The sequence below is a fragment of the Dipodomys ordii genome, unplaced genomic scaffold (assembly GCF_000151885.1).
Source record: "Dipodomys ordii isolate 6190 unplaced genomic scaffold, Dord_2.0 Scaffold122, whole genome shotgun sequence".
NCBI classification, from domain to species: domain Eukaryota; kingdom Metazoa; phylum Chordata; class Mammalia; order Rodentia; family Heteromyidae; genus Dipodomys; species Dipodomys ordii.
Window position 1 is genome coordinate 4,135,252 of NW_012267338.1, and position 25,057 is coordinate 4,160,308.

At 35.8% G+C, this 25,057-nt stretch overlaps 1 protein-coding gene across 1 annotated transcript in view; it reads left to right on the top strand.

Moving 5' to 3' along the window:
• Ccser1 (coiled-coil serine-rich protein 1) overlaps window positions 1-25,057 on the top strand; it is a 401,729-nt gene that overhangs the window by 362,309 nt on the left and 14,363 nt on the right. The window lies entirely within an intron of this gene.

The window sequence follows — 25,057 nt, forward strand, 5'->3', positions numbered from 1 at the left end:
ATAGGAGGAGTGGTTCTTTCTTTCATGGTCATTGCTGTGTTGTATCTAGTGTACACAGGTCAGATGAAACGCTGTGTTACAACATCGTGCTCAAGAGTCTTTGACACTGCTAATGCCATCTTTATTGTCACATCAGGTTACCAAAGACTTGCCATTTATGACATTGCTTTGTACTTTTAAGAGGTTTGGAGTATTAAATATTATATATCAAAAGATAACTTTTACATCTCCTCATAGGTTTCAGTTATAAGACCCTTAGGCTTATTGATTTCCAAAATAATTTTAATCTTAAGTGGTGATTTTTCATTTTCATAAATCCAATATATTCTTTTCTTTGTCAGTTTCTTATTTAGCTTCAAGAAATTTTGAAACCATGTAAAATAGATGTTACTTTTTAGACAGAGTAATTGTAATACTGAGTATCCAGCTGCCCAAGGATACGGAGGTATCTATGGAGGACCAAGCTAGACTCTCTTTTGATGATTATTCAAATGCCAAATGACTTTGCCATAGGCATGAATATGGATTGAGAATGAAGGAGATAATAGCAAAATTATCTTTGGCATTTCTTTCGGCTTACTTCTATTTAGTCAGAATGGCTCTTGTGAGCAATGGGAAAATATTTCCTTTAGTTGCATGTTAATTCATAGTAATTAGACTTTAGGAAGTCATGTGACTGCAACTGCCAGCAGAAATGTGATCTGTGCGCATTTTTAAATCGGAGGCCTTTGCTCATTCTGATTTCTGTTGGTTATACAAACCCAATTGGTAAGATGTAGAATCTCATTCACTAATCAACATGACCTGCTAGACACATTATATCAACAGAGTGATTCATATTGTCAATTTAATATCATACTCAATTTTTACCTAACTCCACAGGTCTCGTGATCATTTTGGCATGAATGACATTGTAAGTTGTATGTTTAAACTCCTAGGTTACAATGAAAGGAAGGTAAGTTAATTTTCTGGATTTCCTCAGTTTCCTTTTTATTTCCATCTAGACATTTTTATTTTCCTATTTGTCACCCTGTTTCCTTCTTTCCTCTTTGCCAATGCCTGGTATGGCTAACCTCATGACACCACTCAAATTTAGAAATCATTTGTTAATATGAGCGATTTGCTTTGAGGAAATATTTGACCATGTTATAAATGAATTACTGGTTGAAGTAATGGAGCAAATTACACAGGCAAAGAAGCATTAATCTTCTTTTACTAAGGGTCTTTATAGTCACTTCCCAGAACAGGATGTCTGCACATGGAAGAAAATTAACACAGAAGAGCAATGAAGTTGCTTGCACAGGCATTAGCCAAAAAACCTGCACTCAGAATTTGGAATCAAATTATTGATGCCCTCCCACTTTTTTCAAATATCATCTATTTTTCTAGAGATCACCCATCAAACACGGATTTAAATTATAGGCTGAAATTTGAGTTTGTAGTTTAAGAAAATTTCTAATGGTTGTTAGGCAATGAATGTACAATTTCTTAGGGTATCATGAAACTAATCATAGTTTATATAGGATAATTTCCACATTTTTTTCATCTAGATCTTTTAATTCAGTGGGCTTCTTCTGGTCACATACTCTCTCCTCTCTGGTATTATGTTTTCTCAATTGTGCTTTATTCTATTCAGAAGATTTTGCTGGCTCATTATTATTCATGTTTGAGAGAATTAAGAACACTTTTTCTTTTTTGCTAAATCTGAAAAACCTAGCAGCATTATCACCAGCCTCTTAGCCTTTGAACTCTATCTTGTAGAACTCTAGCCTTCTCCTGTAATTCAGGCAGATGAGAGATGAAGTATTAAAGCTGCTCATCTTTGAAATATTTATAAATAAGTAACCTATTTTTGTCTGTTTAATTATTTATATACTTACTTATGTGTCTGGGATTGAACTCAGGTCCTCATGCTCTTGCTTGGCTTCATCACTCAGTGCTGGTGCTCTACCACTTGATCCACAGCTTCCTTCTGAGCTGTTTACTGGTTATTTGGTGATGACAGGGTCACCAACGTTCCTGCCTTGGTCTGACTTTGAAATAAGATTCTCTGTTTTCAGCCTCCTGGGTAGCTAGAATTTTAGACTTCCTCTTCTTAGTGACAGGCTTTTTTTTTTGGCGGGGGGGTCCAGTCATGGGGCCTGAACTCTGGGCCTGGGTGCTGTCTCTCAGCTCTTCAGCTCAAGGCTAGTGCTCTACCACTTGAGATGTAGCGCCACTTCTACCTTTTTTTTTTTTTCTGCTTATGTGGTGCTGAAGAATCGAACCCAGGGCCTCATGAATGCAAGGCAAGCGCTCTACCACGGAGCCACCTTCTCAGCCTGTAACAAGCTTTATAAACTAAATTTTTCTTACTATAACTCATACAATTGCAAACATATTTGTACTTCAGAGAATTCATTAAAATTAGTTTTCTTTAATTTTTGAAAACGAAATGTACTTATGCTTTATTTATTCTTCAACCCTATCATAATTATTTAAAATTGACAAAATGTTTATTTTTACGTTTGATTTATACATGTTTCATGTTTAGCTGTTTCATTTTATTCGGGTTTTTATTTATATATTTATTTATTTGACAGTGGCTATTTTCCAGTTGTTTTGTTGTAGGCAGTTGTGAAGGAGATGTGAAACAAAGATTAAGATAGTGGCTGAGCACCCATCTAGATAGATCTGTCATGTAAAGTTAGGTTTAATTTTTTATTGAGATTAAGTGATTGCATAACTTTCACAAATTTCATATTATTGTGGGATAGTGATAGTTAAAGTCACAAACACATTTTAACCTTCACAAGGCAAATTGTCATTATCATGGTCTATAAAGTTTGTGAATTCTATCAACTTTAACAATACAGCTATTTCTTCCAAATTGGGTGATATGGACATTCGGTGTCCAGTACAGCTGATGGGCCCCTCTGTTGTATTTTTTCCAAGTTCCCTCTGATTTATTTTATAGTTTTGAGATGATAACTTCAGAAAGTTACCCATAGTCCCAGAATCACATATGAATAATGGTTGTAATAAATATCACATACTATTGTTTGTGAAAGTTAAATAGATTGATGCATGTAGTTAATTCTCAATGCACATCAATTATTTATCCATTATCCAATGGGAAGAAACATGGAAATCAGAAATTATAAATCAACATTGTCATTTCAAAACACGTGAGTGCTATCAAAATAATCCTGAGGGGAGGGGAAAACATATCAAATTGTCTTGTATTCTTTATGAATATAAAATTATAAATCATATATGAAAAATATATTGAAAAAATTACATGTACCTTTAATGAATTATTTTTTGGTCAGTCATGGGGCTTGAACTCTGGGCTTGGGTGCTGTCCCTGCACTCTTCAGCTCAAGGCAAGTGCTCTACTGCTTGAGCCACAGCGCCACTTCCTAATGAAGGGTTTCTAAAGAAGCAGGAAGCTTGAAACTGATGACTAACACTTGTAATACTAGCTATTTGAATGGCTGATACTGAGAGTATTGCAACTGATGATCAGTTTGTTCATATGGGCCAATAGCTAGTCATGGAGGGCAGGTCCTGTCAAACTAGCTATAGGAGAGGCTGAGAACAGCAGAATTGTGATTTGGATTGTCCCCTGTAGAAAATTCTGTGAGGAGGCTAAGATCAGAGGATTGTGGTTCAAAGCCATTGTGGACAGGAAAGTCCATGAGACTCATCTCCAATTAACTGCCAGAAACTGGACGTGGCACTGTGCCACAAAGTGGTAGGGTGCTACCTTGAGCAAAAAAAAACTCAGAGACAGTGCCCAAATCCTGAGTTAAACCCCCAGAACCACCAAAGGAGGGAGGGAGGGTGAAAAGGAGGGAGGGAGAGAATTACTAATAATAGTAAAATAATACTAAAATAATAAATAAATAGGTAGAAGGGTATATCAACAAAAGCAAGTATTGAAAATACAGTTAATAATAACACATTCCTATTTGTTCCCATTTCTACAACACAGACTGATTTTACCTAAGGGTGTGCATGTGTTTCTGTGTGTGCAAAGTGCATCTGCACAGATGCATTTAGAAAAATATCCTTTGAACTATGCTTTTTTTGGGGGGGGTTCGGTTGTGGGGCCTGACTCTGGGCCTGGGTGCTGTCCCTCAGCTCTTCAGCTCAAGGCTAGTACTCTACCACTTGAGCCACAGCACTACTTCCGGATTTTTTCTTTTTGCTTATGTGGTGCTGAGGAATTGAACCCAGGGCCTCATGCATACAAGGCAAGCGCTCTACCAATGAGCACCTTCCCAGCCCCTGAACTATCCTTTGAACTGTATTGTAGATATATAAGAGCTTTCCCAAAATGCTTGTATGAAAGTGTTGCAACATTTTTGCAAGACACTTCATCAGAGAAAGAATGCCCTCATTTAAGTTATTTCCTTCTGAGAGCCCCTGTAATCACCTTGGACAAAAGCAATCAACAGTAATGATGGGGTTAGTTGTGTTAGACAGCTTTGCTTTATCATTAAACAAACTACCATAAACCAGATTTAAAACAACAGTCTATTTGAGCTCAGCCTTGAAGCTTTAGGTCCTTAGGAAGGTGATTGCTTTGGAGCCTGGAAGGATGCAAAGCATCATGGCAGAAGTTGTAGGTAGAGGAAGCTGCTTGTGTCATGGAGATTGGGTAGTGACAGGAGAGAAAGGACAGAGACAGGGTAGAGTGGAAATATCCTCTTCAAGTTCACACCACAAGTGACCTAATTTCTTCCTAAGTCAGCTCCTCGTTTTGAAAGTTCCTACACCTCCAAACAGTGACACAGTCTGTTGACCGAAACTTCAACACAGGTACTCAAAGCACAGCAGTAGATGCTATTTATCGAGCATTTCTAAACCAAGAACAATCCTAAATCTCTGTAATAAAAATGTAGTTTTTGTGGCCATCCTATTTTGTGACGTATATACTATTGCTGTCACCATCATAGGGAGGAGAAAAGTAAAGCTAAGTCTGCCTTCGAAATGATAAAAATAGGGCTGGGAAGATGGCTTAGTGACAGAGTGCTTGCCTAATGCCCAAGAAGCCCTGGGTTCGATTCCTCCGCACCAGATAAACAGAAAAAGCTGGAAGGGACACTGTGGCTCAAGAGGTAGAGTGCTAGCCTTGAGCAAAAGCAGCTCAAAAATAAATAAAGAAGAAGAAAAAAGAAAAAATGATAAAAATACAGAAACCCTATTTTTTCCCCTTAAATTTGTAAAACATTTCATTGTTCCATAGTTTCCTTCAAGTAAGTTCTGTTTATCTTCTAGATGAAAGAAGCAAGACCTTTGTAAATGATTACATTCAAATTATTTTTCTAAACTCCAAGAGGCATGTTCAACTCAATCTTCCTAAAAGCCAAAAAATAATTTCTATCTAATATAAAAATCTAAGTGTACATTTATTTTAAGTGAGCAGAGAAAAATATGAAACTTCACACACTGATAGAAGTTCTGACTTAGCAACATTTTACCCTTTAATTTTCATGTCAAGAGAGGGTGGGTGATGATGGCTGAGCATGTCATTTTGTTTGGATGACTAAAACTTGATAGCAACAATGCAATACGTATTTGTAGTTTTCAGATGCCATATTGAGAATTATCTTCATTATGAAATTGAATTGATTCTGTAGCTTTTGATCAGTGTGATCCTAAGTCTGTGAAGTGTTAAATAATTATTATAGCCTTCATTGATTTTTCTCCTTTATGATTTAGCAACTCATTTTATGGTTTTATAATTCTACTTATCATTGTTATGTCACCTGTGTTATTTTTGCTTCTTCATATTGATGCTGCTAAAGTACACTGACTATATATTAATGATGTTTTTTTTGTTTTTTGTTTTTTTGCGTGGGGACTTAAATAAGTCTGCACACCTAAAAATTGTTCAACAATCTCTTCCTGATTAATTTAAGCTATATGCACATGAATTCTTGATTATAAGTCTCTTTGTAGTTAGATTTGCTCTTATTCTTCAGTATAATATTATTAGCAGTATCTAAAAATCTTAAAAGATTCAGAACTAGGTCAACTATTTCCTGTGATTTTCATAACTGACAACTAATACTCAGAGTCACTTGGAAGATCTTATCCAGCTTATTTCTGATTGTCATGTGGGTATCTAATACTCATCAATATCAACCATTTTATATTTACTTTATACATCAACCATATTATATTTACTTTAAATTCTAAGTAGACCCTAATGTCATTATCTCCATCATTATTATTAGTTCACTAGTTCCTGAATGATTTTTTTTTTTACTTTTTGGCTAGTAATCTTGTTAAATACATCCCAATCATGGTAAGTCCTAAGAATCTCTAAGACAATAAACAATACTTCCTGCAATGTATGTTATGAATATATATGTTGTAATAGAGTAAAAGGCAGTGGAATTCTTATGGTGAACATTTGCCAATAGGAAACTAATAACCTAAATGTTGGGAATGTCTCTTTGCCCCAATGGTAACAGAGGGCATTCATACTCCCAGTGGGCCAGTCCCCTATTTCATGCCTAACAAGATGACTTATTTAATAAACTGGGATTATTTTAATTCTATATTCAAAGTTGTAAGCAAATAATTACGAATAGTATGAGGTTTCTACATGGGTTCATAATTTAGTTTCCAGATTTTCCTTCTTTAATCTGTTTTGAAGGTAAAAGAGAATGCTGGTCTAGTCAGAAGTGAATGATTCTATTCCATTTCAATTTCCTTCCATCTTCAACTTATAAAGTTATCTATGCACCTGGTCAGAGCCACTGAATCATGTTTTCTTCTACTTAAAATTGCTGCTGAAGCATTTCTTTCCTGTCTGCTTCCACTTATCTCTGGGCACAGCTTTAGGTCATATTTTAACAGTTACAAAAATATTTTCTTATGATATGATTACATAAATCCTTTATCTACAAATACAAATCATTCAAGGGTTAGTATTTGAAGTTTTGAAAATAAATATATAAATCCAGTAGCTACACAGTGAAGTTGGGAAGTTATTTGACATGTTCTATTCTTTCTATATTCTTGTAACCATGTTTTGTCTTTTGAACCTTGAAGAAGTTTTTTCTTCATATCAAGAATTCTCACCCTAGAATTTCTTTTTTTTATTATTTTATTTTATTTTTATTGTGAGATTACCATACAGAGGAGTTACAATTACATGGGCAAGATAATGAGTACATTTCTTATCAAGCATTGTTGCCTCCTCTTTGTTTCCCCTTCCCTTCCCATCCCTTCCCATACTTCTCCCCTCCCCCCACCCCATCCACCCTCCACTCCCCACCAAAGTTGTTAAGTTCGTTTTTCGACATAATGACTTGTACCTCTCATTGTTGCAATGGGTCCACCTGTATCTCTAGTTAAATGATTTGTTTTTTTCCCTTCCCCTCTACAAATTATACCAACATCAAATACAGTGAAAGAATTTCTAATTTGATGCTAGTTTTGTGGATTGGGTATCCAGCCAGGTTCTCAAATGATCTATCTCTCATAAGTGATTAGCACTGCATTGTTCTATTGTTCTTCTCATCCCTAGCCCCACTAAAAGACCTTGAGAAAATAACTTAACTTCCTAAGTATTAATTTCAATCTTTATCTAATGATATAAAAAGAAGTTATAAGAAGAAATTCAACAAATGCTCATAGATGACTGGTATTCCCACATTAATTTTATTTAGAAGACACTCTTCTCTTTGTTTTTCTTTTGATTATTTTAAGTCACTTGGAAACCTAATGCCATCCTCATTAGCAATTCAATACTATAGGTATATGTCTGTCTCTATCCACTCACCTGCATGTCTACCCTCACATCTTTTGTTCTTAAGTTCTTGGGTTCCCTAGTGATCTATGCTGTGCAACAGCCAGTATCAGCGGGCCCTTTAACAATTATGTGTTGTGCATCCTACTGAACAAAGAGAAAGAGTATCAACTTGATAAATGAGTATCAACCTACTTTGTAATTATTAAATGCCTTCACTTTCCAGCAATGAGAAATGTGATAAACAGAGTTGAGCCTCATGGTGGATGACATTTCCAAATTTTAGAATGTCCGTAAATAATGGAGAAACTTCATTATTATAAACAATGCAGGATAAAACAAAGAACCTCCTTTCTGACACATGAGAACAAATGACTTCACATCTCATCTATATTTAGAGAGTGATGTTGAAGTCTATTCATTTATCCTCTGGTACTCATTTTTTGGGATAAATGATGGTGCTCTTTTTAAACCTGAAGTCCAAATGGCTTAATACGATAAAATATGTGACATTTTATAGGCATTTTGTAACAAGTCTTGCATGTCACTGTAGAGCAGTAACATACAATATCAATTATTCCCTAAGGTATTATGTAGTTGTAGATCATAAACTTTTAGCTGAAATTAAACACCACAGCTGGTTGCCTTAATTTGATGCATTATGCCACAAATGTTTCAACAGCTTGCCTAAAATGAACCATACTGCAGATTGAATAGCAGAGCGGAGGTCACTGCACATGCAGCCTAGTCATTTACAGATTTTCTTTTGGGCATATTAAAAAGCATTCTGTGAAATATGATTTAATGGATTGTATCCTAACGAAATAAAGGAAAACCAAGAAGACTCTTGTGGTGGAGATTTGCTTAATGCAAAACGAAACAATGCATTCTTAAACTCATGACTGTATTTTCATTAGTACATTTTAAAAATGGTGAAATGTATGCTTTGAGCTTGTTGTTTACTTCTTGTTTTGTGATTGCCTTTAAAAAAAAACTCAAAACATCACCAAATCTGCCAAGGAAGACAACTGCATGAAAGAAGACCCAATTATTTACCCCTTTCTCATTCAGGAAGTTTTTACTCCCCTTAATTAGAAAATCAGAAAAGCTGTTCACTCACTTGAAGGTAAGGTGTCCTATCCTATTACCATTAGCCCTGAATTTTATTTCTAAAGCAATTCATAAGCTAAAACAACTCTATCACTTCAGATCAGAAAAGAATCTACCAAACCACGTGCAAGCAGTACAGCGGAGATGGACAGAAGTAGCACGAACTTCAATACTGTAATATAACATTTCAAGATTTAAAAATCACAAGGGACAGTCATTTCCTTACCAGGGATAAAAACCATAGAATTTCAAAACAAAAAGAGAACTAAAAGGTGTCTGAAGGATTTCTGTGAACACCCAATCATCTCTCAGTTCAAAAGGAGTTAGTTCCTCTAATGAAAACTCCCTAACTCTGACATTTGTAGCCCTATACAATCACACCTGTATATCACTAAACTACACTCAGCTGCATGAGGAACTAGCCACCGTGTGTCTGATTCAAAGATGAAATCTGAGTGATATCTTTTGTGACAGTAGGGAATTAAGAATGATGTTCATTAATTATTCGTATGTGTTGTATGGTAGAGATTATTTTTATCGTTAATAAATCATGAACTGTGTATTTAAAAAGCACATATCATTTTATGCCTGGAGTATTCACGAAAGATAGGATACTTAAATTCAGTCACTTGCCACTAATATTTCTCTAGATCCCTGATGTACCAGGATATATGAAAAATACTATAATGGAGTAAGTAGCAGCAGTATGTGCACACTAAAAGTAGAGGCTCTTGGAAGGTGAATAAAAGGTCGACAAATCACCAGAGTGTGAGGATTTTTCTCAGGAGGAGTGAATAGCAAATCTACACAGTTCTAAAATAGCTGAATATACAGAGAGAACTAAAAATATTCCAGTGTTAATCAGGAGAAGTGTGAAGTGCAGAGTGGCAGAGATGGAACTGGAAAAGAGGCAGGTGCCAGTTAGAAGAGAACCTTCTGCCATTCTGTCACGGTGACAAGTCTTGGCTTCGTGCTAGGGGGAGTATTTGTAGTTACTTTTTCTTTGACAAGAGTTCAATGGGAAGGGCAAAATGTGAGCTTAAACCTAACTAAGGGGAAAGAATACTGGAAGTGGACAAGCACCTTGGAAGTCAAACTGGAGAAAGGGAAGAATGTGTGGGAGAGCTGCCACTGAGTGAATCGTAAAAGTTAAAATGATCAGTGTGGTGACTGACTAGGGAGGAACTGAACGTGACGTCTAATATAAGGTGACAAGGTAACTTGTAAAACCATTTCTAATATTCAGAAGGACCAAGAACCCAGAAGAAGATAGAAGAAGGTGATGAGCTAATTATATTGGATGTGAAGTTTGTAAGAGTTCAGGGAGTGCACCAAGGCACAGATGATCAGATTTCACTAAAGATGGATTTGGGAGTGTAAGCCCACAGTAAAACCATGCAAAGATGACTAGAAAGGATTTATATAGTACAGTGTTTGGCACAGAGTTAAGTTCTACAAAACTATACACTGAAGATAAAAATCAAAAGAAAATATACAAAAATAGCACCATTTAGGACCAATAGAAAGTACACACAAAGAAGAGTGATACATATAATAATAGTTGACAAAATTAATATAAGTATTTTCTGTGTTCAGACCTGTGTGTAGTAAAATTACAGGATAGATAAATATCACAAATGATATAGTGATTAACTCTAGGTAGATAGGGAAAAAATGGATATATGTACAGAAGACTTTAATAGTACTAATAATTATTTCTGTTCAAAAGTGAGAAAGCTGAGATCAGGAAGGTCATAGTTTGAAGCCAGCCTGTGGAAATAAATCCATGAGACTCTACCTCCAAAATACTCATCAAAAAGCGGGACTAGAAGCCGGGTGCCAGTGGCTCACACCTGTCATCCTAGCTACTCAGGAGGCTGAGATCTGAGGATCACTGTTCAAAGCCAGCCTGGGCAGAAAAGTCTGTGAGATTCTTATCGCCAGTTAACCATTAGAAAACTGGAAGTGGTGCTATGGCTCAAGCAGTAGAACGCTTGCCTTGAGCTGAAGAGCTGAGGGACAGTGCCTTAGCCCAGAGTTCAAACCCCATGACCGACAAAAAAATTCAGGACTAGAGGCATGGCTTAAGTGGTTGGGCACCAACTGAACAGGCATGAGGGCCTGAGTTCAAACCGTAGCACCAGAAAAACAAATAAAAAGCAAACAAACATCAGCAACAAAATGGCAACAAAGGCCATGACATAACAAGGAAAACTGTTACCATTTGACATCGTGAAACTATAATCATGTGATAGATATTCTACTTTCAATATTCTTGAAATTTTCTCAATAATTTTTATTAAAGGATGACAAGAAAATGTGATACAAATTCAATGTGAAGAACATACTGTAAAACATTAGAATGAAGGTAAGAATGATGAATAAGGATTAATTTGGACCCCAAAAGAAAGACACCTGAGAGAAATTGTTTAAATGACCTAACAGACTTCAGTATTTTCTCCATTGATATTTGTATAACACAATCAATAGGGACTTTCTCAGTAGTATGGTTGTGAAATCAAAAATTAGAAAATTCTTCTCTCATGTGATGATTGTCCTTCATGCCTCATTATAATAGATGTAGACTTTTCTTATTTTTAATGTATGCCTTCTACTAAAAGCATAAACTCATTTTTCCCACTTCTGCATTACAATAAAGAGCTAAGGGGATAATGTTAGATGACATCATTCAAGAAATTGGACGAAGACAAAATCATCTAGTTTTCTTTCTCAGAGGAAATCGGTGATCAAGACTTTCAAATGCTGCAAAACATTTATGTATTTTAAAGCATCTAGTAATTAGTTGTTGTAGTCTGGATAATAGTATATCATTACCAAAAAAAAACCTGCAAAGAAAACACCTGTGGGAAGAAAAGGGTAGGAAAATATGTTGTTCAACATGTAATTTTATACTTTTAAATAGAGACTGCTGTAGAAAAGATGATAGAATTGAAGTTATAGATGTGTGGTAGGCTGGAATTAAGACTTTGCCATTAACAATAAAGGATTTCTGCAGGCTTACAACCATTGCTAACCAAGGAAAATGGAATTGTCTCTGGTCCACTCTATTTGATGACACATATTGGAGTTCTCTGAGTTGGAAATTCTTTCTAAGACTTTGGAAGGTTTAGTTGAAAGATCCTGCTATATATTTGCAGATATCTTTTCTTCCTGTGTCTGCACTGGGTCATTAGAAAATAGAGAACATTTCTTATCAAGCATTGTTGCCTTCTTGCTCATGTCATGGTAACCCCTCCGTATTTTCACAATTAAAAAAAAAAGAAAAAGAGAAAAAAAATTCAAGCAACGTTAAAAGAAAAGAAAATAGAGAACAATTTTCCTAAGATTCATATTTAGTCTATGGCCCACCAGAGTGTTCTGGATCAATAATAATGAAGGTGAGGAGAAGATGCTGTCAGGAGATGGCCTTTGAGAAAAAGTATGAGCAAGGGTAGAAGATGGCACCAAAATCACCTCCTGAGTGACAGGAGTCTCTTCAAGACCTGTGAAGAATACTGAAATCACATGTTGGGATGAATGTACCAAGTGAAGGAGAATTCAGCTGCCATTACTATTAATCCCCCTCATCAGATGGCTCTTTGTTGCTTGTTTTCTTCTAAAATACTTTCTCCTTGATCCCTAACCTGTATTTTTCTGGGAGTCCTTTCCCTGACACCTCTGTCCTTTCTCCATCTTGGGTAAGCCACCTTAACTGGCATAGAGCTCCTGACCTCTGGCAGATATTTCACATGGCCATTCTTCAGTGGCTTCTACCCCATGACATCTAGCTCAGGAATGAATCCTGTGTGGACCAGTCTGTTGAAGACAGTTTTCCTAGCTAGGGAATACGTTCCAAAAGTGTTGATTGTTCCTAGAACAGTACGGTGGATTTATAGCATGCCCCTTACCTTTGAGATACTTAGACCTATGACCTTAATCGGTAGAATTATGGAACCCATGACGTCTCCCATCTAGCAGATGTGTGTTTTTCTTAAATGTGCTACCATCTCCTCCTGTTCTCATCCTCTTTTCAAATTTCCTCTCTCAGGTATCAGGTATCAGGCTTCCTTTTCCATGGAGAAAAAATAAAAACCCTCATTGTTCTCAAATGAAACCATTGTAGATTTAAGTGAACTGCCAGAAAAACTTCTGACTGTTTCAAGAAACAATTTTAACTATCATTTTAAACAAATTTAAATACCAGAAATTTCTTTGTTGAAGACCATTAGATATTTCTGAAATGATATAGACAGTTATTAGAGATAAATATCTTATTACTACTTATGTTAAGATATTTATACATTACAATTGATAACTGGTAATAATTAGTCATCATAAATGTGAATAATAACATATTTAATATTATATACCAAAATTTAATTTACATAACAATTCTAAGAGGGAATATTAGATTAGATCACTGTACTGATCAGAAAGTTGAGGTGCAAAATTTCTAGAAGCTGATCTAATGTCAATCGATGAAGAAATGATAGCTCTGCAGGGATCTTTTTTTTAATAATGAGGAAGCTGTCATTATAAGAAAAGACCTTTAGAAATGCCATGCCTATTTTGTGGGTGGAAACAGGAGGGAAAAATTGGGAGAGACTGAGGGAAGGGGTGACATTGTCCTAAAAGAAAAGTATAAAATGTATGCATTACCCAACTCATGTAACTGTAACCCTCTGTACATCACCTTTATAATAAAAAATTAAGGAAAAATACTATGCCTACAGAGTTGAGAAAAGGGAAAGTTAGGTCTATATTGAGCTCATCATAGTTCATGTAGTCATAAATTTACAGGCAATCTCTAGCTGAATTATCCCTTCTGTTTTTAGCTATTTAGTGTCACACACTGAACTTCTTTAAAATAAATGAGACTAATAGAATTACCAAATCAAAACATTTAAATGACAAGATAAAAAAGGAATAGTTGTGAACTCACCGACATAAACCTCTTTAATGATAAGGTTATAAAACTTCAAGGCATGGCTGTAGATAGAATGAAGATGGCCCCAAGCGTAGGTAGAGGTTTTAGTACACAGGACTTTTAAAAGAGTTACTCTACATGAGGATATCATCAGTGGGAATCAAAGATGCTTCAAAGAAGAAGAACTTTTCTGTTCTGTTCTCAGATGGATTAGTGGGGGAGAAGGGTTTTATACCCTTCTCAATTACCCATGCCTCATCTCTGTGACAACCTGATCCTTTGCCCATCATCTTACCATGTTCAGTAATTCATGCAAAATCTCTCTAATATCTTTTTGTAAGTGGGTATTTTGAAGGTTAACTCCAGTTTGTTCTACAGATCAGATCATTTTAAAATCCATTCTTGAAGAATATCTCTCTATTGTTATGACATTAACAATCTTCCTATTCATGAATGCCCTAAAACATTCTGTATTTCTGTGGTATCAAGTGGAAAAAGGAAACGTCAGTTAAGAATCATGAATCAGAGACACCAACACAACCCCTAAAAGAAACGTTTGGAACTTATGTAAAGGAGAAATGTAGTGTGAGAAATGGTATTTGTGGAATTAGGATTTTGGCCTCAGGGCCTTATGCTTGTTAGGCAAGTGCTGTACAAGTCAACCATGACTCCAGCCCTGAAGAACATTTTATAAATGGCCAACATGTAAGACAAAGCAAAGGAAAATTAAATTAGGAAGAAATTAAGATTATGTACTTACAAGTTCTGGAAGACTGCACAATGCATAATTGCTTTAACAATAGTAAATATACAGCTAGATGTGAATTTTAGTTTATTGTTGTTCTGAAAAGAATTCAGTTCTGCTGGGTATAAAGTTTCATCTGATTACATTTAAATTTTAAAAGTTCAGTTGTGATGCCAAGGAAACATAATGTCTATGGGAAAAAACCCAAACCTTGTAGATTAGCAAGTAGCACAGTTTCTACACCCTTAATTCATCACAATTTTATTCCTGATTTATTCTACTCTTACATTAAATATCTGTTCTTGGGTAGTTACAAGGCTTTGTATGTGAGAGGTAGATCATGGGCTTTCAGGTAGAAAGTCTGGAACCATGCATTGTGAGGCAGTTATCACTGCATTTTGCATCTCTAGTCAAGATTACTCAGCTAGATCCTTTCTATGTTAGACTATAAGAGCAAGGCAGTTTTTCAAGGTTGCAATCTACAAACTCTTCAAGAAGTAGAGGACTGAATAACCAAATCAAACTAGTCCCTAATAACTCTCACTTCACCTGGCAACTCTTGCTCAATTAAATACCTACAGCATTGGTTGCAAGAAAAGTGGATAGGCAATGGCAGTACATAGGCATAGAGAGGGGAGGGAGGAAGAGAACCCAAACCTAAATTTACACAGTTTTTCATTTTGCTTCTAGCTTCTGGCCAAATCTGGATCACAACTTCTTCACAGACTAAAGAGGACTTGCTAGCTGGGCACTGGTAGCTCACACGTGTATTCCTAGTACTGAGGAGGCTGAGTTGCAATGATCGCTGTTTGAAGACAGCCCAGGCAGGAAAGTTCATGAGATTCTCATCTCCAATTAACCATTGGAAAACTTGTAGTGGTGGCTGTGGCTCAAAGTGGTAGAATGGGTGCCTTGAGCAAAGAGCTCAGGGACAGTGCCCAGGCCGTATTCAAGGCCCACAACCTTACTTTTTAGTGATAGTTGCAGTGAATTGGATATCTTGTTGAACACCTAAATTTGTGTGTGTATTTGTTGGTGTTTGTGAGCGTGTTGGTATATGGGTGTGTGTTTGTAGTGAACTTATACCTTTGTTCAATACATACTTATTTATGGGAACAATTTCCATTTGATAGCTTATAGCTTTTCATTTTCCTTGGTAAATTTTATGCTTTTTATATATAATCACATTATAGCTACAAAATATTGTAAAAGCAGAAAAAATCAGTGCCTATTTTATAATGAAAAAGTACTCCATTTAAATAGATGTTCTAAAACCTGACCTTATAAATATTCCTTTAAAAGGACACTTAGAGAATTGTGAAAAATGCCAAGCATCCAGTAATAAATCTTTGTGGAACTTTGTTTACAAGTGTTTTTAAAAGAAATCTCCAAATTTAAAGCACAGGTTCAATAGATCACATGTGGTAAGACTTTTGAAATTCCATTCAAAAATTGTTTTTATAATGAATACAACAGAACATTTTTAATATTGCATGTTTTATGGCCTAAGCAATATTAACAATGTCTTCACACTTAATATTATTAGATTAAACCACTTTACCTTTTGTGATTGTTGCTGGGGATGATTTAACTCAGAGCTCAGTCCTTGCAAAGTACTTTGCAATGGTAAGTACTTGCATGCTAAGTACTTGTACTGCAACTGAGTCACATCCCTTCCTTGCGTCTTTAAAGCCACACAGAAATGAAAACAAAGGACTCATTGTTTTATACAATGCACATTTTTACATTAAAAAACAGAAACATGAGGGCTGGAGATGTGGCTCAGTGGTAGAGTTTTTTTTTAATTTTTTTTTTGTAAGGATGCTGCACAGAGACATTACAGTTGCATCAGAAGGCAGTGAGTACATTTCTTGTTCAGCATTGTTATCCCCTCCTTTGTTTTTCTCCCATTATCCCTTCCTTCCCCCCCACCCAAAGTTATGATATTATTGGGAGTATCATTGTTGCAATGGATCATCCAGTGTCCTTGTTTCAGCATTTTGTTATTTCCCTTCCCCTCCTCAAATTAGATAAATGTATATACAAGATGCAAAGTATCAAAATCAAATACAGTGACAACAGGGGTCATGCCATAGGGGTAAGAACATACAAAAGAAACAAAGAAAAATCACATCGTACATAAAAACAACAAGGAAAAACCTCTTGTGTCCATATCTTAAGTTCATTTCACACAGCATCATCTATATAAGATGTACATAGCTTTTGAGCTTTTCTGCTCATCTGTTAAGATTATCCTAGATATAATGATTGTAAATAAGGGAAACCATTGGACCTATATTTCTTTGGGTCTGGCTTACTTCACTTGATATGATTTTTTTTGTATTTTATATATATATATATATATATATATACACACACACACACACACACACACACACACACACACACACATACATACAATGGAATTCTGTGCTTCCATCAAAAAGAATGACACCACCCAATTTGTTAGGAAATGGAAAGACTTGGTGGAGTTTTTACCTAGCAAATAGGAAGCCTTGTATTGCTAAAAAAAAAAATACAGTGAGGAGAAGGAAAGGAAAAACAAGATATTAACCTGGGCCTTTAGCCTTATATCAGATTTTTGAGTGAAGCCAATGCCAAAAGATAATTGATATTTGCTCAGAGTCAGTTCCTTTCATTAATTTTCCTCTCTTCCATAGCCTTTTTTTGTTTGTTTGATATTCCTATCTCTTACTATTAGAATTCACAAGAGAGAAGAGATATATTCTGAATGGATAAGAATGATGTTGGACCTTTTTTGCAGACAACAGCATAATTTTATTGATAGATTTTTATGGTGAAGACTGGCACTACCAATTAGGTTATAGAACGAACATTTCCATAAATTAAATGACCTTATTCTGTAGCTTCAAGTATTTGACAAAAAAAACCCTTGTATTTAAAGTACAGACGAGATGGAAAGAATACCAGGGGTTTGTCAATTGGAACTTCTAATTGTACATGTGGACCAACATCTTGCTTGTCGTAAGAAACATTAACTCTACTATTTTATAGGCTCAGCTCTTGTTAGCCCACCCCTTTAACCTTTCCTAGCTTCTCATTCTGATTCTAGTTTTCATTTTTTTCTTATTAGCATTTCTTCCCTCTCCCTTTATTATACTTAAAACTTTTCTTTCTCTTCTTCCATCCTTGTCAGACAGCGATTGCACTATTTCTTATGCCAGGAAGTACTGAAAATGGTTCTATCCATCACTGATGGAATGTTTTCCAAGTGGTGGAATGAACTCAACCTATTGCCTGCTGAGTACTACTTGGTAATACTTGGACTCCACGGGCCCAGACAGTTCTTTTCAATTCCTGTGTGTGTGGATGAACATTCTCTGATGGTTTTGTGCTTAGAATAAGATCAATAGACTAATAGATTTAGATTCATGATCATAGACTTGGAAACTTAAATATGTGTACATACGTTTTAAAATATATACACATCTAGGTGGACCTAAAAGGGAAGCAAAATTACAGTAACTTCAGGAGTATTTAATAGAACGGAAACAGCAACAACACTGAAATTAAATTTAATTGCCTATGAATATCTTTTCTACAATTGTTACTCTTTAAAATAGGCTGGTTGTATTCATTCCTTTGCTGTACATAACAATGGACTTAGTAGCTGTTGGCACATATAGTGGGAAGAGTTAAGGGTGTTAGAAAAGTTTTCTTGGAATAAATTTGTTAATAACATAAAAAATCTAAACCTTGCTCAAGGTATGCAGGTGTTTCCTCCAGGAATATATCTGTTGATTGGCTCAGGAAGATAAATTTGTGATCAAACTCTGTTTACAAATTGTTTGATGAGGAATTGGTGATGTTAGACTAGACTTCAATTAGATTTTTCTAATAATGTATATCCTAAGGTTTGCTTCATTCAGCTCTTTTAAAAAGAATAAAAAGACAGACAATCTGCACTCTCATTGGAGGCATTATCCTAATTTCTCTTTCATCAGGGCAAGAAGAGATTAAAGTCTTTACATTTTTAAATCATACACACACACAAACAATTCTAGGCTATGTGAAAAATTAGGTAAATATTGTTTAGGTATGATTAAAATATAATAACTTAGAAAGGAACATTCTAGAGCACTTGAACAGAAAGAATTGCTTTATTTACTTATTTATTTACTCATTCATTCGTCAGTCATGGTGCTGGAATTTAGGGCTTAGGCACTTTCCTTGAGCTCTCTTGCTCAAGGCTAGAGCTCTACAACCGTTTTGAGCAACAGCTCCATTTCCAGTTTTCTGTGATTAACTGGAGATGCATTTTATGGACTTTCCTGCCCAGGATGGCTTTGAACTGTGATCTTCAGATCTCAGCCTCCTGTAATCCTCGCTAGGATTACAGGCATGAGCTACTAGTGCCCAGCAAAAGTACTCTTTTTGAGTATCTAGGTCTTATACTATCCTAGAAAGTGATATATCATTCCTCTAATCTCAAATTTGTAAGGAATCAGTCAAGCATGATCTCATTTTATTTCGGAAAGATGTGTTTTGCTGCAATACAAATCATATATTCAGTGAAATGAAACTAGAGGACGGAGTACTCTAGGAAGGTTATTGCAGTGATTTTGGAGAACGCTCGTTCAGATGGCTGAGGACCTGAGCAACTTCTGATGGTTAGTGCAGAGGGAAAGATATATCTAGGGTTACTTTGGACTTGGAATAGAGGATTATGGAAAACTAAGTACCCAGCATCACTCATGGAGTTTTTACTGGAAAATACTTTTATGTCTGTCAGGGCAAAGGGGAACTGAAAAATAATAAATGATGATACGTTGTGTTTAGAATATGCTGAAATTTGGGCTCAGGGAATCTTCAAATAATGGGCATGTCTGGTAGGCAGTTTGACTTATGGGATGAACTATTCAAAGTTGGAAAGCTTTTGGTGATAAAATGAACTGGAATAGTACGTGTTATGTTATGTTTCATGATTTGGGCTGGCTGAGCTTGTTAATGTATTCTTGTTATGAGGAGTCAACTTTGGTTCATAAGCCTTTGACATCACTAAATTTATACAGTCAGTTTTGTTTAAGCTTAGATAAACCAGAAAGAGATAAAGGATGCTATTTTTTTAAAACTTGTATGTAAGTATGACAAATCACCAGACAGGAAATTATATCTACAGTTGTTCTAATCCCCCAAATAAATAAAAGTTCAAACAGGAAAGGGTATAAACCTCAAAGTGAAACTACAGTGGAAGAGAAGGAAATTATACTTCTACATTTTCAGTATCTTTAGGTGACTTTGTGGAGGTATTTTGTGTATAATAAATATAAATTTGATAGACACATCGGGCTCACACCTATAACCCAGGCTACTCAGAAGGCAAAGATCCGAGAATCACGGTTCGAGGCCATGTTGGGATAGACAAATGTAGAGACTGTTATCTTTAATCAATCAGAAAAAAAGAAGCAGATGTGTGGCTCAAGTGGTAGAGCTTTGTCTATAAACAAAAAGCTGAACAAGAATAAGAAAGATCTAGAATTCAAATATATTGGCACAATCATAAAATAATAAAAATTTGAGAAGCAAATAAACAACTTTACATTTTCAACATGCTGTCTGGTTTTAAATGTAGTGGCCACTAAAATTATTTGATCTTAAACAATAGGAATAGGAAACAGTATAAAATAACACTCCCTTCTCTGAATGAAAGTAATTAAAAATAATCACCAACATAGAATCATAGAGATACACAGATTATGATCATATATATATATATAATTTATATTCAAAATTTTAGTTTTTGTTTCTTATTTCCTAAAAAGTGTGGTTAAATATGAAAATTAAAATGCCTTTCTAACATGAAACATCCCTAGGCTTGAAGATTGGTATTTAGCACCTTACAAGATTGTTATTTAGCACCTTTGCAAATTCCTAATTTCTTTGGAATATTTTCTTTTTCCTGAAGTAGGTCTCTTGGGCAAAACATGTTTATAAACAGAAATGCAAAGAAGTGAATTGCTCTCCTTACATTGAGCTGGGAACTTATGAATGGATCACTGAGGTGACTCATGAAGCCAAGAACAAGACAGCTGTAATTAATGGCAGAGTGATGTTAACTCCTCCTTTCAGTGTTTGTGTGCTGGCTCTCTCATCATGAGCAGTAGAGAGTTAAGTCCTCTTTATGAACATGAGCGTTGGGACCGTCTGTGCTGTTTTGTACAGAGCCTCTTCTGCAATCTACAAGGTGGAATTGTGTTACAGTAAAGAATTGGGCTCTGGAAATCAAGGCTCACTGGGTCTAGTGAGACAGAACTATCCTAGAAATTGTATTTGGAAAAGCAAAATGCAGATAAACCTTTACCTAAGATTAGTTTCATATATGGACCTATTTGAGTTTCAGTGGTGCAAGAGTAATAGTCACCAAATAGAAACCAATTAGAATCCTGATATTCCTGAGCTAGTAGGACACACTAGTGTGGGTGAGCTGCCAATCATGTTCAGTCACGTGATCTCCAGGGAGCTAGCCACAGTCTGCAGGTGCTGTGGGGCTAAAGCTGTGCTGTTTGGTAGTTAGTTGTATTACATGTGTTTTTTACTCTGAATATTTACAGCTTATAACAGATTTATTGGGATGTAATCCTGGCAGAATAGAGAAGCTTCTGGGTTCAGAATAATACAGTATCACAATATAATCAATCTTCATCCTATTTCTAATTGTAAATCTAATTTCTATAGTTAAATGTACTATAACTACTAATAAATGAATTCAGACATTTTTGGATATTCATGAAATATGTCAGGATTGAGCAAGTCCATCTTTCTGTGTCTTAGCCTACCATCTCTGTTTAATAGATCAATGCACAGACATCCAGAGCTACCAAGTCATTCTTCTAGTTATATCTAATTTTCAGGTTTATGACTATGTTAGATTTTGGTCCTCAGGTACACATTTATGGAGTTATATTTTATTTTGTCCTTCTGTTTTTTGTTTTTTTGCTTATGAATGTGCTGAAGGAAAATTGAAGGGTAATGCATTTCATGGCATTCAGGGTTTCTCAAGTTTGTCATTGAAGTTTGATCAGTGTCTTCAAGTTGTCTGGTGAAGTTTGATTCATGCCATCCATTGTTTGCTAGCTGATTGCCAACCTGTAATGTTGTGCTGACTCTGCAAGTGTTTCTTCATCTTCTTGTCTGCCTTATGCTTGCAGAGAATGTAGTCATCAGCATATTACAGGAAATGAATGACTGCCTTGAAGAATTCTGTGGTACTTCACACTTTATTATAAGAAGATTTTTAACACACACACACACACACACACTTGCATGCACACATATACACATATACACTGAAATTAAATCAATATCATAAAATAAACTGGTCACAGCCCCTACAATGAATCTTCTTCAAAACACCAATCTTGCTTTGAAACCACAGTGATTAATTGAACAAGCAGTTATATCCCAGTCTTTCTCAATAAATGTTCAAGTAATCAATCAATCAAAAGCTGGAAGAATCTCTGACATAGTTTCAAACTTCCATTGCAGTCAAGTCTTGATGATATAGGGGTTTTGATTTCTTTGCTTTTCCACTCCTGGGGCTTGAATTTATAGCACAATTGAAGGGCGAAGCTGCCACCACTGTCCCTGAGCTTTTTTTGTTCAAGGCTAACACTCTACCACTTGAGCCACAGCTCTGCTTCTGGCTTTTGGGTGGTTAATTGGAGCTAAGAGTCTCATGGACTTTCCTGCTGTTTGGCTCTGGATGGTGATCTTCAGAGTTCAATCTCTGGATTAACTAAAATGGCAGGAAAGAAACACTGGTACTCAGCCCATATTTTTTTAAGAGGAATAACTTGCAAGGTTGAATTGAGGATTTATGCCTTTGGTATTGGGCAACACCGATAGAACTCTGCTTGACCTTCCTAATAACAATATCTGTACTCTGTTATTTCAAATTGGTCCAATATGTTTGAGGGTGCCACAAAGTATAAAATACACAATCAACTGCAAGTTCGAAGATTTGGGTTACAATGCAGTCATAGGAACTTCAGTCATTGCTCTTTGAATCCAAGTGCCCCAATAGTGTTCTTGTTGCCAAGGGGAAATGATAGTCCTCCTCTCCACCCCCAGGTCAAGAGCACATAAGCTTCTGTCTGGACCATTCTGATTATAACTGCAAAGATCCTGATTGAAAAGAAGATCATATTCCCAAGTTCTAAGTAGGCATACATTTCGAAGGATCTCTCTGCAACCCAGTAAAGATGCTACTAGAATAAGCTGATGCTCCATTATATACAACCAATACCAGTACACATCCATCATTCTCAGCCCCTGCTCACCACTGGAGTGAACTAAGACATGACAGTGAAGATAATGTGAAGATGTGTCTGTGAAATATATTTCACAGATGTAACTAGTTTATGTTTTCAAGATGGAAGGACAATCTACATGATGTTCATAATTTCTAAAAATCTTCCTAACATCTAAAGTATCTCATTCAAGGTTCTTGCCTTCATTTCCCCCATTATTAGGCCCCTTTTAATTAGCTGTACCTTATGGGTAAAATCTCTGTGCTATAAGAAACCTTAGCCTGCCCAAATCACTAAATAAATAAATATTTGTTTAATACATTATTAGTAAAACTTTCCTGTATCTATAATTAGTGCAATGTGTCATCTGAACAAACCTAGAAACTAGTATAATGATATTAGAAGTGTTGGTCCTGATAAAAATTCTTATTTAATAAGAAAAAACGCAGATCAAAACTCCATATGCTTTTCCTGTAGATTGTCATATGTTACCATCTGGGTATGATTATTCATAGTAATTTCAATCTGTAATGATATTTACTTCTTCAATAAAAGGATCTAAATTCTTAAATCTAGGTTCATTTTCAGCTCATACAATTTACCTAGGTAATCTAGAATAATATAAAACATTCTGGGTTTTGAATTTAGCCACATTTCTTATTTTAAAAAATCACGTGTACATGATAATAAAAGCAGTGGAGAAAAGCTGTTGGGAAATTTCCTAGTTCAAGTATCCCAAGGTCCAACAAAAACAAGTCGTTTCCTTCATGTTTGCTTTATTGATTACTGACATTTCTTCTTTCTGTTTGCCTTTACTGTTCTGACTCATTTTTAAACATATACACATAAAATAAGTCTCCCATTTCTGTTCATTTCTGCCATTAAAAAAATTAACTCAATTTTTTTCTCGAGGTGTGGTAGCACCACACTGGAAGTTTCTCAGTAAACAAGCCAGCTGCTGACATTTGTGAGTCTCAGGCTCAGATCACAAGCGGAGACTCACTAAGCAATTATACTCTGCTCATGACTTGGAAAAGGATTATAGATTTTGTGTGGACATTCTGTGCGGTCGCTGAGCAGTATAGAAAGAGCCAGCTTTGGCTCAAGTCCAACCTAGCTTATGTCTACCAAAGTTCTATCCTTCAGCGTCTGAGGCCATCAACTCAATGAATATTCAAGCTTATGTCTTCAGCTACCCAGGCCATTTTTTGAATGACTCTCAGGACTTAACTGACATACTGTGAGCTGGCAGCAGATGCCAGCATTTCAGATCTCTAGGTGCAGTCAAAAGAGGGAGATATGGTGCATTGCTTAGTGTATCCTTAGTATAGACACAGAGGTATGGCGTGAGACAGCTGGAGCTGGGTCTTCTGACAATCAGTACTAAACAGTGAAACTATTGAAACATATGGCTAGTGGTGGTGTTTCTTATTTAAATTTTGGTATCTATTGTTGAACCTGGGGTTAGGTTGCAAAGAGATTATTTTTATTATTCTTTAAGTTTGTGTTATGTAAGCAAGTTGCCATAACACACACACACACACACACACACACACACACACCACCACCACCACCACCACCACCACCACCACCACCACCACCACCACCACCAATTTTTCTGACAAGGTTTCTCTGTTCCACACATATAGAAAGTCTGGTCTCCCTTCTCCTCTCCTCTCTTTCCCCTTCTCTTCCTTCTGATTCCCTTCCTTACCTTTAATAGAAGTCTCAGTAAGTATTTAAAAGTGAAAGTACATTGTAATTCAAGTACAATACTTTCTTTTTCTTTTCGAGTCCTGGGGTTTGAACTCTGGGCCTGGAAGCTGTCTTTGTGCTCTTTTGCTCAAGGCTAGAGCTCCACCAATTTTGAGCCATAACTCCACTTCCAGTTTCTGGTGGTTAATTGGAGATAAGAGTTCAAGGAGTTTCCTGCTCAGGCTAGTTTTGAAATACAATCTTCAGATATTAGTCTCCTAACTAGGGAGGATAGTAGGTGTGAGCCACCAGTGCCTTGCTGTTTTTTGTTTGTTTGTTTTGATTGTCAAATAATATTTTGAAAATTAGCTCCTGGGACAGTAGAGGAATTTTAAAATGTTACATCCAAATACCCTGACTGCATCATTTATTGAAAATGCATTTCATTTACTAATGATAAAACAACAAGCATTGCATATGCATCTAATGCCATTTTTCAGTAAAGCAATCTTTAATATTTGACTATGTTAGAAGGAAAG